Source organism: Heptranchias perlo, chromosome 10, assembly GCF_035084215.1.
Source record: "Heptranchias perlo isolate sHepPer1 chromosome 10, sHepPer1.hap1, whole genome shotgun sequence".
Lineage (NCBI taxonomy): Eukaryota > Metazoa > Chordata > Chondrichthyes > Hexanchiformes > Hexanchidae > Heptranchias > Heptranchias perlo.
Window position 1 is genome coordinate 58,677,129 of NC_090334.1, and position 13,113 is coordinate 58,690,241.

General features: G+C 43.5%; 1 protein-coding gene across 2 annotated transcripts in view; it reads left to right on the plus strand.

The window, feature by feature from the left end:
* Positions 1–900: 900 nt before the first annotated feature.
* Positions 901–13,113, plus strand: part of ptpn21 (protein tyrosine phosphatase non-receptor type 21) — a 71,101-nt gene continuing 58,888 nt past the window's right edge. For both annotated transcript variants that reach the window (XM_067991869.1, XM_067991870.1), the window contains exon 1: positions 901–1,035. The gene's annotated coding sequence lies outside the window, so the exon portion shown is untranslated. The remainder of the gene's footprint in view (positions 1,036–13,113) is intronic.

A 13,113-nucleotide genomic window follows, 5' to 3' on the forward strand; every position in this document is an offset into this window, starting at 1 on the left:
AATCTTGTAATTTTTGGCTGGAATACATTCAGAGCTCTGATTACAGCACATATCGTGGAGTGACAAGTGAACATATTATATATATATATACATATATCTTCCATTGAACCCCATCCCTCCAGTACACTAACTCTGCCATGGAACCCCATCTTTCCAGTACATTAACCCTCTTACTGAATTCCAACCCTTCGGTACATTAACTCTCCCACTGAGTCCCAAATATAGTTGTGTTACAGCCTTGGAACACAATTCCATCCATCTTTTATTTTATATATCCTTATTTACAAATTGCAGTGTTTACCAACAAAGGTGCTTTGCCACCATACTGGTTAGCGTTTTAAAAAATTACAAAGGCTAAAATGTACAGTGGACTCCCGAGTAATCCGTAGTGAAGGATCCCCGAGGACGCGGAACTGCTCGCAGTCTCAAACCAAAGCTTAACAACCGACGTGCGCTGCTGATAAAGAGCTAGGATCGAACGATCAGAGCAGCAGCAAAATAAAACGAGCTAAATATGTCTGTGACAAGCAGCTTGATCCCAATCTCAGCCCTACAGCCAGCTGTCCCATGCCATGCATTCTCTGTGCACATAACATTCCAGGTGTCTGATGTAATGGACTCTTCACACCAGTCACCTCTCAGTATCACTTCACAAATCGGGAGGGCGGGATTAACACAATTAACGAAACCAAAATGAAACGATGGGTTAAACTTTAAATGAAAACATTTCGTAGACCAACTACAAACAAACAAACATGCCACCCCCCCCCCACCACCACCAAATGGGTAATAGTGAAAACTAAAGGGTGAGCCAGTGTGGGAATTGAAAGTAGCGCGGCGGAAGGATCTTGGGGTGTGGGAGGCGGAAGTGCGTGTTGGTGTTGTGAGTGAGTGAGTGAGGCGGGCCGCGCGGAGAGACAATAGTCCGGAATGTGGAGGTGCCGAGCTGACGGGTGATTGCACTGCGGGGAGAGGGGTGCGAGCGGAGCGGACTGGACTACCCGAGGAGAGATCCTTCTGGAACATGTGAAGAAGGTAACTGACCAGTGGCGGGCGGATAGCCCCCCCCCCCCGCTCCCTCCTTTGTCTCCCTTAACCCTTCGTCAGAGCACTTGCCGACCCTGCGATCTTCAGCGGCCCTTCATGATCAATAGAAACAGCCTTCAGGTGGATGGAGACCCTTTCCCGGGCCGAGGATTGAGGCGGGCGGAGGGATGTAGTTTAATTGGGGTTTTTTTTTTAAAAGTTGGTTTTATTGCATTAACTGTATGGTTTGGATGAGAAGAGGGGAGATGGGCTGGGGGGTGGATGAGTGAGGGGGTTACTCTATGTGGCACTTGGGCTGAGGTTGCCTGATTGCTGTACTGTCCACAAAACTTCATGAGCTCCGCCAAGAATACTCTTGTGCAGCCATCGCATTGTGAACATTGTTGGCGGTGTTTACTAAAATATACAGTGTCAGTATGTTTAACACTCTTTTTAAATGTCGCACCTGTTACTGCTTTTTCCCCCCCTGAACTTGACTTTATCTCCCCCCCCCCCCACCCCCAATATTCTGTAGAAAAATGTAATTGTTTAGATCGTGTTCCTTTTATGAGCACAGTTATTTTTATTTGGCTTTGGTTTAATGCTTACTTTTTTTCTAAATGGTTCTTTTGAAAGTAAAAATAAAGTAATTGCTCGTCTCACTATATTCTGTTTGTGTGAATCAGCACCGAGTATATATCTTTCTGACAAAATTCTGATCCAGGATGAGGTAGACTAGTATTTCTTGTATTGCCATGTTATGATATGAAAATACTGTACATTATTGGTTGGTTGATTTTATTTAAAGGAAGGAAAAAGTACTGTAAAAATGGTTAGAAATCGACAGCCCTAAAAGTGGTTTATTTGCACACTAAGCACATATGGGAATAAAAAAATAAAATCATAGATTGTTGTGCTTTAACATGGGTAATCTAGTATTATTTTTGCTTTGGGTAATCCTTTATCGTATTGTGACTTTTTAGCATTAAATATTTTTCATGTTCACTTAAAATAAAACTATTTTTAAAATGTTCTGTATATTTTTCTCTGAATGGTAGAAAGTATAAGCCATTGCCTATTTGGTACAATTCTTATACTCTTAATGCATGGTGAAAGACAAGAGGAGAGCTTGTGGTGTTTGTGTGTATATGTTTACATAGATCTGAGATCTCTGAGCTCCTCCAATTCGTTTTACTACGTTAAAGGTACTATATAAATGTAAGTTGTTGTTGCTATGTTAGCTGTGAACATGACGGAATTTGCAACACAAGAAAACTTTCCAGCGAGGATTATGTTGTGCAGTGGTTAGTTTGATACAATTACAATTTTATGAAATAACTAATTTAAAACCTAAACATCAGCTAATTCTAATTTCTAACATGTATGAGACAGGGGGCATGAAGAGAGAAAAAGCAACACAGAGAGAAAGGTAGACAGGCAATTTCTTCAATTTGATTTTTTTTTAAAGTTGAATTTTAAATACAAATGAAGCTTCTTTGAGGGAAACAAGAAGGGTTGGAATTTGAGGGCAGCAGAGAAATGTTGAGGGTGAAGGGGTCTCTGGCCTTTTGCCATCCACCTTTGGAGGGAGTGAGTGCAAATGGGGGGTAAGTGGATGGAGGATTGAGGTGAATGATAACAGAGCAAGGGAGAGAGGAGGATACAGTGTTGAGCATGGTTCAGAGGTAAAGAGATAGGGGTAATGGTGAAAGTAAGGAGTTGGTAGGAAGGGATAGTAGTGGGATATTGAAGGGGTAGGGGGCACAATGGGAGCGAGGGGGTATGGAGCAGTATGCGTTATTGGGAGATGGGAAGGGAGCCACTGAGGATGACGTTTTCCCTGCCACTCTGTCCCATATGCAGCCTGTAGCTATTGGTGGCTTCTTTGATGATTAGAGCAGAGATGACCTTTATGAAGAAATAGTGTGCATGCTTTTAATAAACACGCATTTTCCCATTTGAATTATTTGTGTAGAACAGTCCAAGCTGTTTCCATAGTGATACTTTCTTCCTTTGACCATTTTCAGTATCGGAATTTCTTTTCATCAGACGCTGTTTCCAAACAACGCAAGCAAATCCCACTTTACAATAGTTTTGTTCTGATGATACATAATATGTGTAGAGATGCAGTATTGTGAGGTTGATTTACTTTGGACACTTTGCACGTGATCTGACAGCAAAGCAATAATCTCCATGACAACAACATATTGGAGTATTTTTTCTATTATAAGAAGCTTCACTTGCAATATTTCCCAAACCTTTTATATAGAGTCGCAGAACCATTGTTCAAGCATTGCAGCAACCTTCCCACAGGGATCTGTGAGTAACAATTCAGACATGACTGACTGATTTAAAAGTTCTCCGATGAAGGCAGCTTCAATGATTCTCTGACTTTTTTTGTGTATGTTAACAAGGTCAAGAGTGAGTTGCTCAACAATGTGGATCAGATGAGGGACTGTATACATGGTGATTGTGCTTGCCATCAGTATAACACCCTTGTGGTGTTTTCCTGGGCCCTTGATCAGATCCCATCCTCCGTTCTCTTCTTTTTCCTTGTGTATCTCAGCAGGGAAATAGCAAGCATACATGTTACTAGGTTTCGGAGGCAGGCAGAAAGTTTTCCTATCCTTTGGAATTCTAAGAAAGTCCCTAAGGAACCAGACCTGAACACCTGGAACTGATTTAAATCTGAAGCATGCTTAATAATTGGGGGTATAGAATGTTTATTGCTGTTTCCAACTACATATTGGGAAGATCAAAGCCATTCTCTTTGGTCCCTGCCACAAACTGCGTTCCCTACCCACTGACTTCATCCCTCTCTTTGGCCACCGTCTGAGGCTGAACCAGACCACGGGAAAAGTGATCCATCCGTGGCTAATTAATGAAGTTATGGATAGTATTAGATTAAAAGAAGAGGCTTGTAATGTTGCCAAGAAGAGTAGTAAGCCTGAGGATTAGGAGAGTTTTAGAAACCAGCAAAGGGTGACCAAAAAATTGAGAGGGGGAGAAAATAGAATGAGAGTAAACTAGCAAGAAATATAAAAACAGATTGTAAGAGTTTCTATAAATATGTAAAAAGGAAGAGAGTAGCAAAAGTAAACGTGGGTCCCTTAGAGGCTGAGAAATTACAATGGGGAATAAGGAAATGGCACAGATGTTAAACAAATATTTTGTATCTGTCTTCACAGTGGAAGACACAAAAAAAATACCAGAAATAGTGGGGAACCTAATGAGAGTGAGGAACTTTAAGTAATTAATATTAGTAAAGAAAAAGTACTGGAGAAATTAATGGGACTAAAAGCCGACAAATCCCCTCGACCTGATGGCCTACATCCTAGGGTTCTAAAAGAGGTGGCTGCAGAGATAGGTGATGCATTGATTGTAATCTTCCAAAATTCGCTAGATTCTAGAACAGTCCCAGTGGATTGGAAGGAAGCAAATGTAGCACCACTCAAGAAAGGAGGGAGAGAGAAAACAGGGAACTACAGGCCAGTTAGCCTGACATCAGTTGTCGGGAAAATGCTGGAATTCATTATTAATGACGTGGTAACAGGGCACTTAGAAAATCATAATATGATTAGGCAGAGTCAACATGGTTTTGTGAAAGGGAAATCGTGTTTGACAAATCTGAGTTTTTTGAGGATGTAACTAACGGTAGATAAAGGAGAACCAGTGGATGTAGTATATTTGGATTTTTAAAAGGCATTCGATAAGGTGGTTTGTTGCCTCCCTGGCAGGATGGTTTGTTGCCTCCCTGGTGCCAGGGTCATGGATGTCACTGAGCGGCTACAGGGCATTCTCAAGGGGGAGGGTGAGCAGGCAGAGGTCGTGGTCCACATTGGGACCAACGACATAGGTAGGAAGGGAGATGAGGTCCTGCATCAAGAATTTAGGGAGCTAGGTAGCAAATTAAAGAGCAGGACCTCAAAGGTTGTAATCTCTGGATTACTCCCAGTGCCACGGGCTAGTGAGTATAGAAATAGGAGGATAGAACAGATGAATGCGTGGCTAAAGAGTTGGTGCAGGAGGGAGGGTTTCAGTTTCCTGGATCACTGGGCCTGCTTCTGGGGAAGGTGGGACTTGTACAAGTCGGACGGGTTGCACCTGAACCAGAGCGGGACAAATATCCTTGCGGGGAGGTTTGCTAGCACTGTTGGGGGGGGTTTAAACTAACTTGGCAGGGGGATGGGATACAGAGTGGAGCTACAATAGGGGGTGATGTGCAGCCAAATATTGAGAAAAAAACAAGTCAGCTTGGAAGACAGGGCAAATATGTGAGGGCAAGGCTGGATGGCATCTATTTTAATGCAAGGAGTCTTGCGAATAAGGTGGATGAACTGAAGGTGTTGATAAACACATGGGAGTATGATATTGTTGCTGTCACAGAGACATGGTTGAGGGAGGGGCAAGACTGGCAGCTCAATACTCCGGGGTACAGAATCTTCAGGCGAGACAGAGGGGGAGGTATAAGAGGAGGGGGGGTCGCAATATTAATTAAAGAATCAATTACTGCCATAAGGAGGGATGATATATTAGCAGGTTCCTCTAATGAGGCCATATGGGTGGAGCTTAAAAACAAAAAGGGGGCAAGCACTTTGATGGGAGTGTACTATAGGCCCCCAAACAGTCAGGGGGAGATAGAGGAACAGATATGTAGGCAAATCTCAGAAAATTGTGCAAATAATAGGGTAATAATAGTGGGGGATTTCAACTTCCCCAATATTAACTGGGATACTCAGAGTGTAAAAGGCTTAGAGGGTACAAAATTCTTAACGTGCATCCAGGAGAGCTTTTTGAGCCAGCATGTAGAAAGTCCTACAAGAGAGGGGGCGGTACTGGACCTAATTCTAGGGAATGTGGCCGGCCAAGTGGAAGAAGTGCTCGTAGGTGAGCACTTTGGTGACAGTGACCATAATTCGGTGAGATTTAAGGTGGTCATGGAAAAGGATAGGGAGGGGCCGGAAATAAAGGTTCTAAATTGGGGGAAGGCCGATTTTAATAGGATAAGGCAGGATCTGGCCAAAATGGACTGGGATCAGCTGCTTGTAGGAAAATCCGCATCGGAGCAATGGGAGTCTTTCAGAAGGGAGATTGAGACCATACAATGGCAACATGTTCCCGTAAAGGTCAAGGGTAGTTCCAAGAACTCCAGGGAACCTTGGATGTCAGGGGATATACGAGAATGGATTAGGAAAAAAAGGAGGGCTTTTGGCAGATACAAAAGGCTAAAGACGGAGGAAGCCCTAGAGGAGTACAAAAAGTGCAGGGGGATACTTAAAAAAGAAATTAGGAGATCAAGGAGGGGCCATGAAATAACACTGGCGAGCAAAATAAAGGAAAATCCTAAGATGTTTTATAAGTACATTAAGGGTAAGAGGATGACTAGGGAAAAAATAGGGCCCATTAGGGACAAAAATGGCATTCTGTGTGTGGAGCCGGCAGATGTAGGAGGGGTTCTAAATGAATTTTTTGCATCTGTTTTCACTATGGAGAAGGACGACGTAGACATAGAAATACGGCAGGGGGACTGTGATATACTCGAACATATTAACATCGAGCGGGAGGAGGTATTGGCGGTTTTAGCAGGCCTAAAAATGGATAAATCCCCAGGCCCGGACGAAATGTATCCCAGGCTACTGTGTGAGGCAAAGGAGGAGATTGCGGGGGCTCTAACACATATATTCAGAACCTCTCTGGCCACAGGGGATGTGTCAGAGGACTGGAGAACCGCTAATGTAGTACCATTATTCAAGAAGGGGAGTAGGGAAAAACCGGGGAACGACAGGCCAGTGAGCCTAACATCAGTGGTAGGAAAATTATTGGAAAAAATTCTGAAGGACAAAATTAGTCTCCACTTGGAGAAGCAAGGATTAATCAGGGATAGTCAACATGGCTTTGTCAAGGGAAGATCATGTCTGACTAATTTGATTGAATTTTTTGAGGGGGTGACTAGGCGTGTGGATGAGGGTAACGCAGTGGATGTGGTATACATGGATTTCAGTAAGGCCTTCGATAAAGTCCCCCACAGGAGACTGGTCAAGAAGGTACGAGCCCATGGAATCCAGGGTGCCTTGGCACTTTGGATACAAAACTGGCTTAGTGGCAGAAGGCAGAGGGTGATGGTCGAAGGTTGTTTTTGTGACTGGAAGCCTGTGGCCAGTGGGGTACCACAGGGATCGGTGCTGGGTTCCTTGCTGTTTGTAATCTACATTAATGACTTGGATATGAATGTAAAAGGTATGATCAGTAAGTTCGCTGATGATACAAAAATTGGTAGGGTGGTAAATAGCGAGGAAGATAGCCTCAGTCTGCAGGACGATATAGATGGGTTGGTCAGATGGGCGGAACAGTGGCAAATGGAATTTAACCCGGAAAAGTGCGAGGTGATGCACTTTGGAGGGACTAACAAGGAAAGGGAATACACAATGAATGGGAGGACCCTAGGCAAGACAGAGGGTCAGAGGGATCTTGGTGTGCAAGTTCACAGATCCCTGAAGGCGGCGGAACAGGTAGATAAGGTGGTAAAGAAGGCATATGGGATACTTGCCTTTATTAGCCGAGGCATAGAATATAAGAGCAAGGAGGTTATGATGGAGCTGTATAAAACACTGGTTAGGCCACAGCTGGAGTACTGTGCAGTTCTGGTCGCCACACTACAGGAAGGATGTGATCGCTTTGGAGAGGGTGCAGAGGAGATTCACCAGGATGTTACCAGGGCTGGAGCGCTTCAGCTATGAAGAGAGACTGGGAAGATTGGGTTTGTTTTCCTTGGAGCAGAGGAGGCTGAGGGGGGACATGATTGAGGTGTACAAAATTATGAGGGGCACAGATAGGATGGATACTAAGGAGCTTTTTCCCTTCGTTGAGGGTTCTATAACAAGGGGACATAGATTCAAGGTAAAAGGCGGGAGGTTTAGAGGGGATTTGAGAAAGAACTTTTTCACCCAGAGGGTGGTTGGAGTCTGGAACTCACTGCCTGAAAGGGTTGTGGAGGCAGGAACCCTCACAACATTCAAGAAGCATTTGGATGAGCACTTGAAATGCCATAGCATACAAGGCTACGGACCAAATGCTGGAATATGGGATTAGAGTAGACAGGGCTTGATGGCCGGCGCGGACACGATGGGCCGAAGGGCCTCTATCCGTGCTGTATAACTCTATGACTCTGAGGTGCCACACGAAAGGTTGTTACACAAGATAAGGGCTCCTGGGGTTGGGGGTAATATGTTAACAAGGATAGAGGATTGGTTAATGGACAGAAAACAGAGAGTAGGAATAAAAGGGTCATTTTCAGGTTGGCAGGCTGTTATAATTGGGGTGCCGCATCGATCAGTGCTGGGGTCTCAGCTATTTACAATCTGTATTAATGACTTAGATGAAGTGACCGAGTGTAGTGTATCCAAGTTTGCTGACGATACAAAGGTGGGTGGGAAAGTAAGCTGTGAGGAGGACACAAATAGTCTACAAAGGGATTATAGACCAGTTAAATGAATGGGCAAGAAGGTGGCAGACGGAGTATAATGTGGGGAAGAATTGAAAACAGAATTTTTTTTAAATGGTTAGAAAATATTAAATGTTGGTGTTCAGAGGGATCTGGGTGTCCTTGTACACAAAACACAAAGTTAACATGAAGGTACAGCAAGCAATTAGGAAGGCAAATGGCATGTTGGCCTTTATTTCAAGGGGATTGGAGTATAAGAGTAAGGAAGTCTTGCTACAATTATACAGGGCTTTGCTGAGACCGCACCTGGAGTAATGTGTGCAGTTTTGGTCTCCTTACTTAAGGAAGGATATACTTGCCTTGGGGGTGGTGCATTGATGGTTCACTGGATTGATTCCTGGGATGAGAGGGTTGTCCATGATGAGAGATTGAGTAGAATAGGCCTATACTCTCTGGAGTTTAGAAGAATGAGAGGTGATCTCATTGAAACATATAAGATTCTGAGAGGGCTTGACAGGGTTGATGCTGTTTTCCCTGGCTGGAGAATCTAGAACTAGGGGGCATAGTCTCTGGATAAGGGGTCAGCCATTTAGGACTGAGATGAGAAATTTCTTCATTCAGAGGGTTGTGAATCTTTAGAATTCTCTACCCCAGAGGGCTGTGGATGCTCAGTCGTTGAGTATATTAAAGGCTGAGATCGATAGATTTTTGGATTATATGGGGATCGGGCAGGAAAGTGGAGTTGAGGTCAAAGATCAGCCATGATCTTATTGAATTGCGGAGCAGGCTTGAAGGGCCACATGGCCTACTCCTGCTCCTATTTCTCATGTTCTTGTGCAACCTTGGTGTCCTATTTGACCCTGAGATGAGCTTCTGACCACATATCCGCTCCATCACCAAGACCACCTACTTCCATCTCCTGGTATTAATAAATTAGTATTTTGTTTAGCATTGTGTGTGTTTCTGTTTCTAAACTATTTCTTGATTGAATTTAGAATTATTTTCTCTGCTTTGTTGTTTTAGATATTTGACAAGGTTCAATATAGGCGATGACTGGCTAATAGGTCATAGAAAAGTGGCTGGAATGCACAGTAGAAAATGGGTACAAAAACAAGAGGCAAGGGTTGCCATAATAACAAACTTCTTTCAAATTGGAAAGGAGTTGTGACTGAGAAGTTCTGCTTTCCTACTCTGTGTGTGTGTGTGTGTGTGTGTGTGTGTGTGTGTGTGTTGAAAGCCATACCTCCAGGTGTGTGGAGGATTCTACAGTTGGAGCATAGGTAAGGAGAGGCACTCTTAACACGAATATATCACCCTTGTCTGGAAGGAAGAGAGCATGCTGGGAGATCTCAGACGCAGTAATTGTGACCATCTTCAAGAAAGGTGATAGGTCCAACTGCGGAAATTACAGAGGGATTTCCCTACTGTCCGCCACAGGAAAGGTTATCACGACAATCTTCCTCACCCGCCTCCTTCCGGTGCCTGAATCTCAATGCGGCTTCCGCCCATCAAGAGGCACAATGGACATTATCTTTAACGTGCGACAAGTCCAGGAAAAGTGCAGGGAGCAGCATCAACCTCTGTACATGGCCTTCTTCAATCTCGCAAAGGCCTTTGACTCTCAACCGTGAGGGATTGTGGAGCATCCTCCTCAAATTCGGCTGCCCGCAGAAGTTCGTCACCATCCTCCGCCTGCTCCACAATGACGTGCAAGCCGTGATCCTCACCAACGGCTCCACCACGGACCCAATATGAGTGCAAACTGGGGTCAAGCAGGGCTGCGTCATCGCACCAATGCTCTTCTCCATCTTCCTCGCTGCAACGCTCCACCCCATCACCTTGAAGCTCCCCGCCGGAGTGGAGTTAACCTACAGGACAAACGGGAAACCGTTCAACCTTCGCCTCCAGGCCAGAACCAAGACCACTCCAACTTCTGTCATCGAGCTGCAGTACGCAGACGACGCCTGCGTGTGTGCACACTCAGAGGCCGAGTTATAAACCATTGTCGACGCATTCACCGAGGCATATGAGAGAATGGGCCTCAGGCTAAACATACGGTAAACAAAGGTCCTCTACCAGCCCGCTCCTGCCACACAACACTGCCCCCCGCCCACCAAGGTCCACGGTGAGCCTCGGGACAGCGTGGATCATTTCCCATACCTCAGGAGCCTCCCCTCGGCACGAGCAGACATCGACGATGAAATTCAACATCGACTCCAATGCGCCAGTGTAGCCTTCGGACACTTGAGGAACAGAGTGTTCGAAGACCGAGACCTCAAATCCAGCACCAAGCTCGTGGTCTACAGAGCAGCCGTGATCCCCGCCCTCCTGTATGCATCAGAAACATGGACGATGTACAGCAGACACCTCAAATCCCTGGAGAGATATCACCAACATTGCCTCCGCAAAATCCTGCAAATCCAATGGCAGAATAGGCGTACCAACGTGAGTGTTCTCTCCCAGGCTAACATCCCCAGTATCGAGGCACTGGTCACGCTCAACATGCTGCGATGGGCGGGCCACATTGTCCGCATGCCCGACACAAGATTCCCTAAACAAGTGCTCTACTCCGAGCTTCACTAGGAGGGCAGAGGAAACTGTGAGGACACTCTCAAAGTCTCCCTAAAAAAATGCAACATCCCCACCAACACATGGGAATCGCTTGCCCTAGAACACCCAAACTGGAGAAGAAGCATCTGCGAAGGCACCAATCCCCTCGAGTGTTACCGAATGGAGTGCGTGGAGGCCAACCGTAAGCAGCGGAAAGCGCACACAGAATCCAGAGCATCTCACCCACACGCTTTATTATACACTACCTGCCCCACCTGTGGCAGAGTCTGCGGTTCCAGGATTGGACTGTTCAGCCACTGCAGAACCCACCCTCCTGGAGTGGAAGCAAGTCATCCTCGATCCTGAGGGACTGCCAAAGAAATAATGAAAACCAATACATAGCAACAGTCAGTGCACTTCAAAGTAATGTGTTATATGAATTGCTTTGGGGTATTTATAAAAGATGTGATTAATACTGCATAAATAGAGTTTCTTTTTCTTTCAACTAGCTTTAGAAAGATTTGGATCTTTTTGGGGGGAAAACCAGTTGATATGCCAAAATAGTACGGTTGTGTTTAATGGGACTATTTTGTAGGAAAGGAATTTTGGGGTGTTGGATGGGTCTATCATGCAGGAAAGGAATTTGACTCTTGTGCAAAAACTATTGAAACCATCAGCCTAGTGTATGCCTACCGTAAAAAAAAATGAGCAGTACACTGCATTATATTAACACAAGATAGAATGCAAATAATGAGAGTTGATGTTGTATGAGTTATCGCCTAGAGTTTGTAGCATGTGTAGGAATGATAGATAATATCTTTTGAGAGAATGCAACACAAGGCCGCTAAGCTGGTGGAGGAGAAGTTAAGAATGTTGAGATTGTTCCTTTCAGAATAGAGACTTTGAGGTGACTGCATCATACTTTTGAAAATTACAAAGGGACTTTTAGTTAATCCAGACAAATTTTTCACACTTATGAAGGGTTCAAAAATGAGGGAGCATAATTTAGCAATAAATAGGCAGGACTATTTCACAAAGATATATATATATATATATAGTTGTGTGTGTATGTTTTGTTTGTGTGTGTATGTTTTGTTTGTGTGTGTATGTTTTGTTTGTGTGTGTATGTTTTGTTTGTGTGTGTATGTTTTGTTTGTGTGTGTATGTTTTGTTTGTGTGTGTATGTTTTGTTTGTGTGTGTATGTTTTGTTTGTGTGTGTATGTTTTGTTTGTGTGTGTATGTTTTGTTTGTGTGTGTATGTTTTGTTTGTGTGTGTATGTTTTGTTTGTGTGTGTATGTTTTGTTTGTGTGTGTATGTTTTGTTTGTGTGTGTATGTTTTGTTTGTTTGTGTGTGTATGTTTTGTTTGTTTGTGTGTGTATGTTTTGTTTGTGTGTGTATGTTTTGTTTGTTTGTGTGTGTATGTTTTGTTTGTTTGTGTGTGTATGTTTTGTTTGTTTGTGTGTGTATGTTTTGTTTGTTTGTGTGTGTATGTTTTGTTTGTGTGTGTGTGTATGTTTTGTTTGTTTGTTTGTGTGTGTATGTTTTGTTTGTTTGTGTGTGTATGTTTTGTTTGTTTGTGTGTGTATGTTTTGTTTGTTTGTGTGTGTATGTTTTGTTTGTTTGTGTGTGTATGTTTTGTTTGTTTGTGTGTGTATGTTTTGTTTGTTTGTGTGTGTATGTTTTGTTTGTTTGTGTGTGTATGTTTTGTTTGTTTGTGTGTGTATGTTTTGTTTGTTTGTGTGTGTATGTTTTGTTTGTTTGTGTGTGTATGTTTTGTTTGTTTGTGTGTGTGTGTGTATGTTTTGTTTGTTTGTGTGTGTGTGTGTATGTTTTGTTTGTTTGTGTGTGTGTGTGTATGTTTTGTTTGTTTGTGTGTGTATGTTTTGTTTGTGTGTGTGTGTATGTTTTGTTTGTTTGTGTGTGTGTGTATGTTTTGTTTGTTTGTGTGTGTGTGTATGTTTTGTTTGTGTGTGTGTGTGTATGTTTTGTTTGTTTGTGTGTGTGTGTATGTTTTGTTTGTTTGTGTGTGTGTGTATGTTTTGTTTGTTTGTGTGTGTGTATGTTTTGTTTGTTTGTGTGTTGTGTATGTTGTG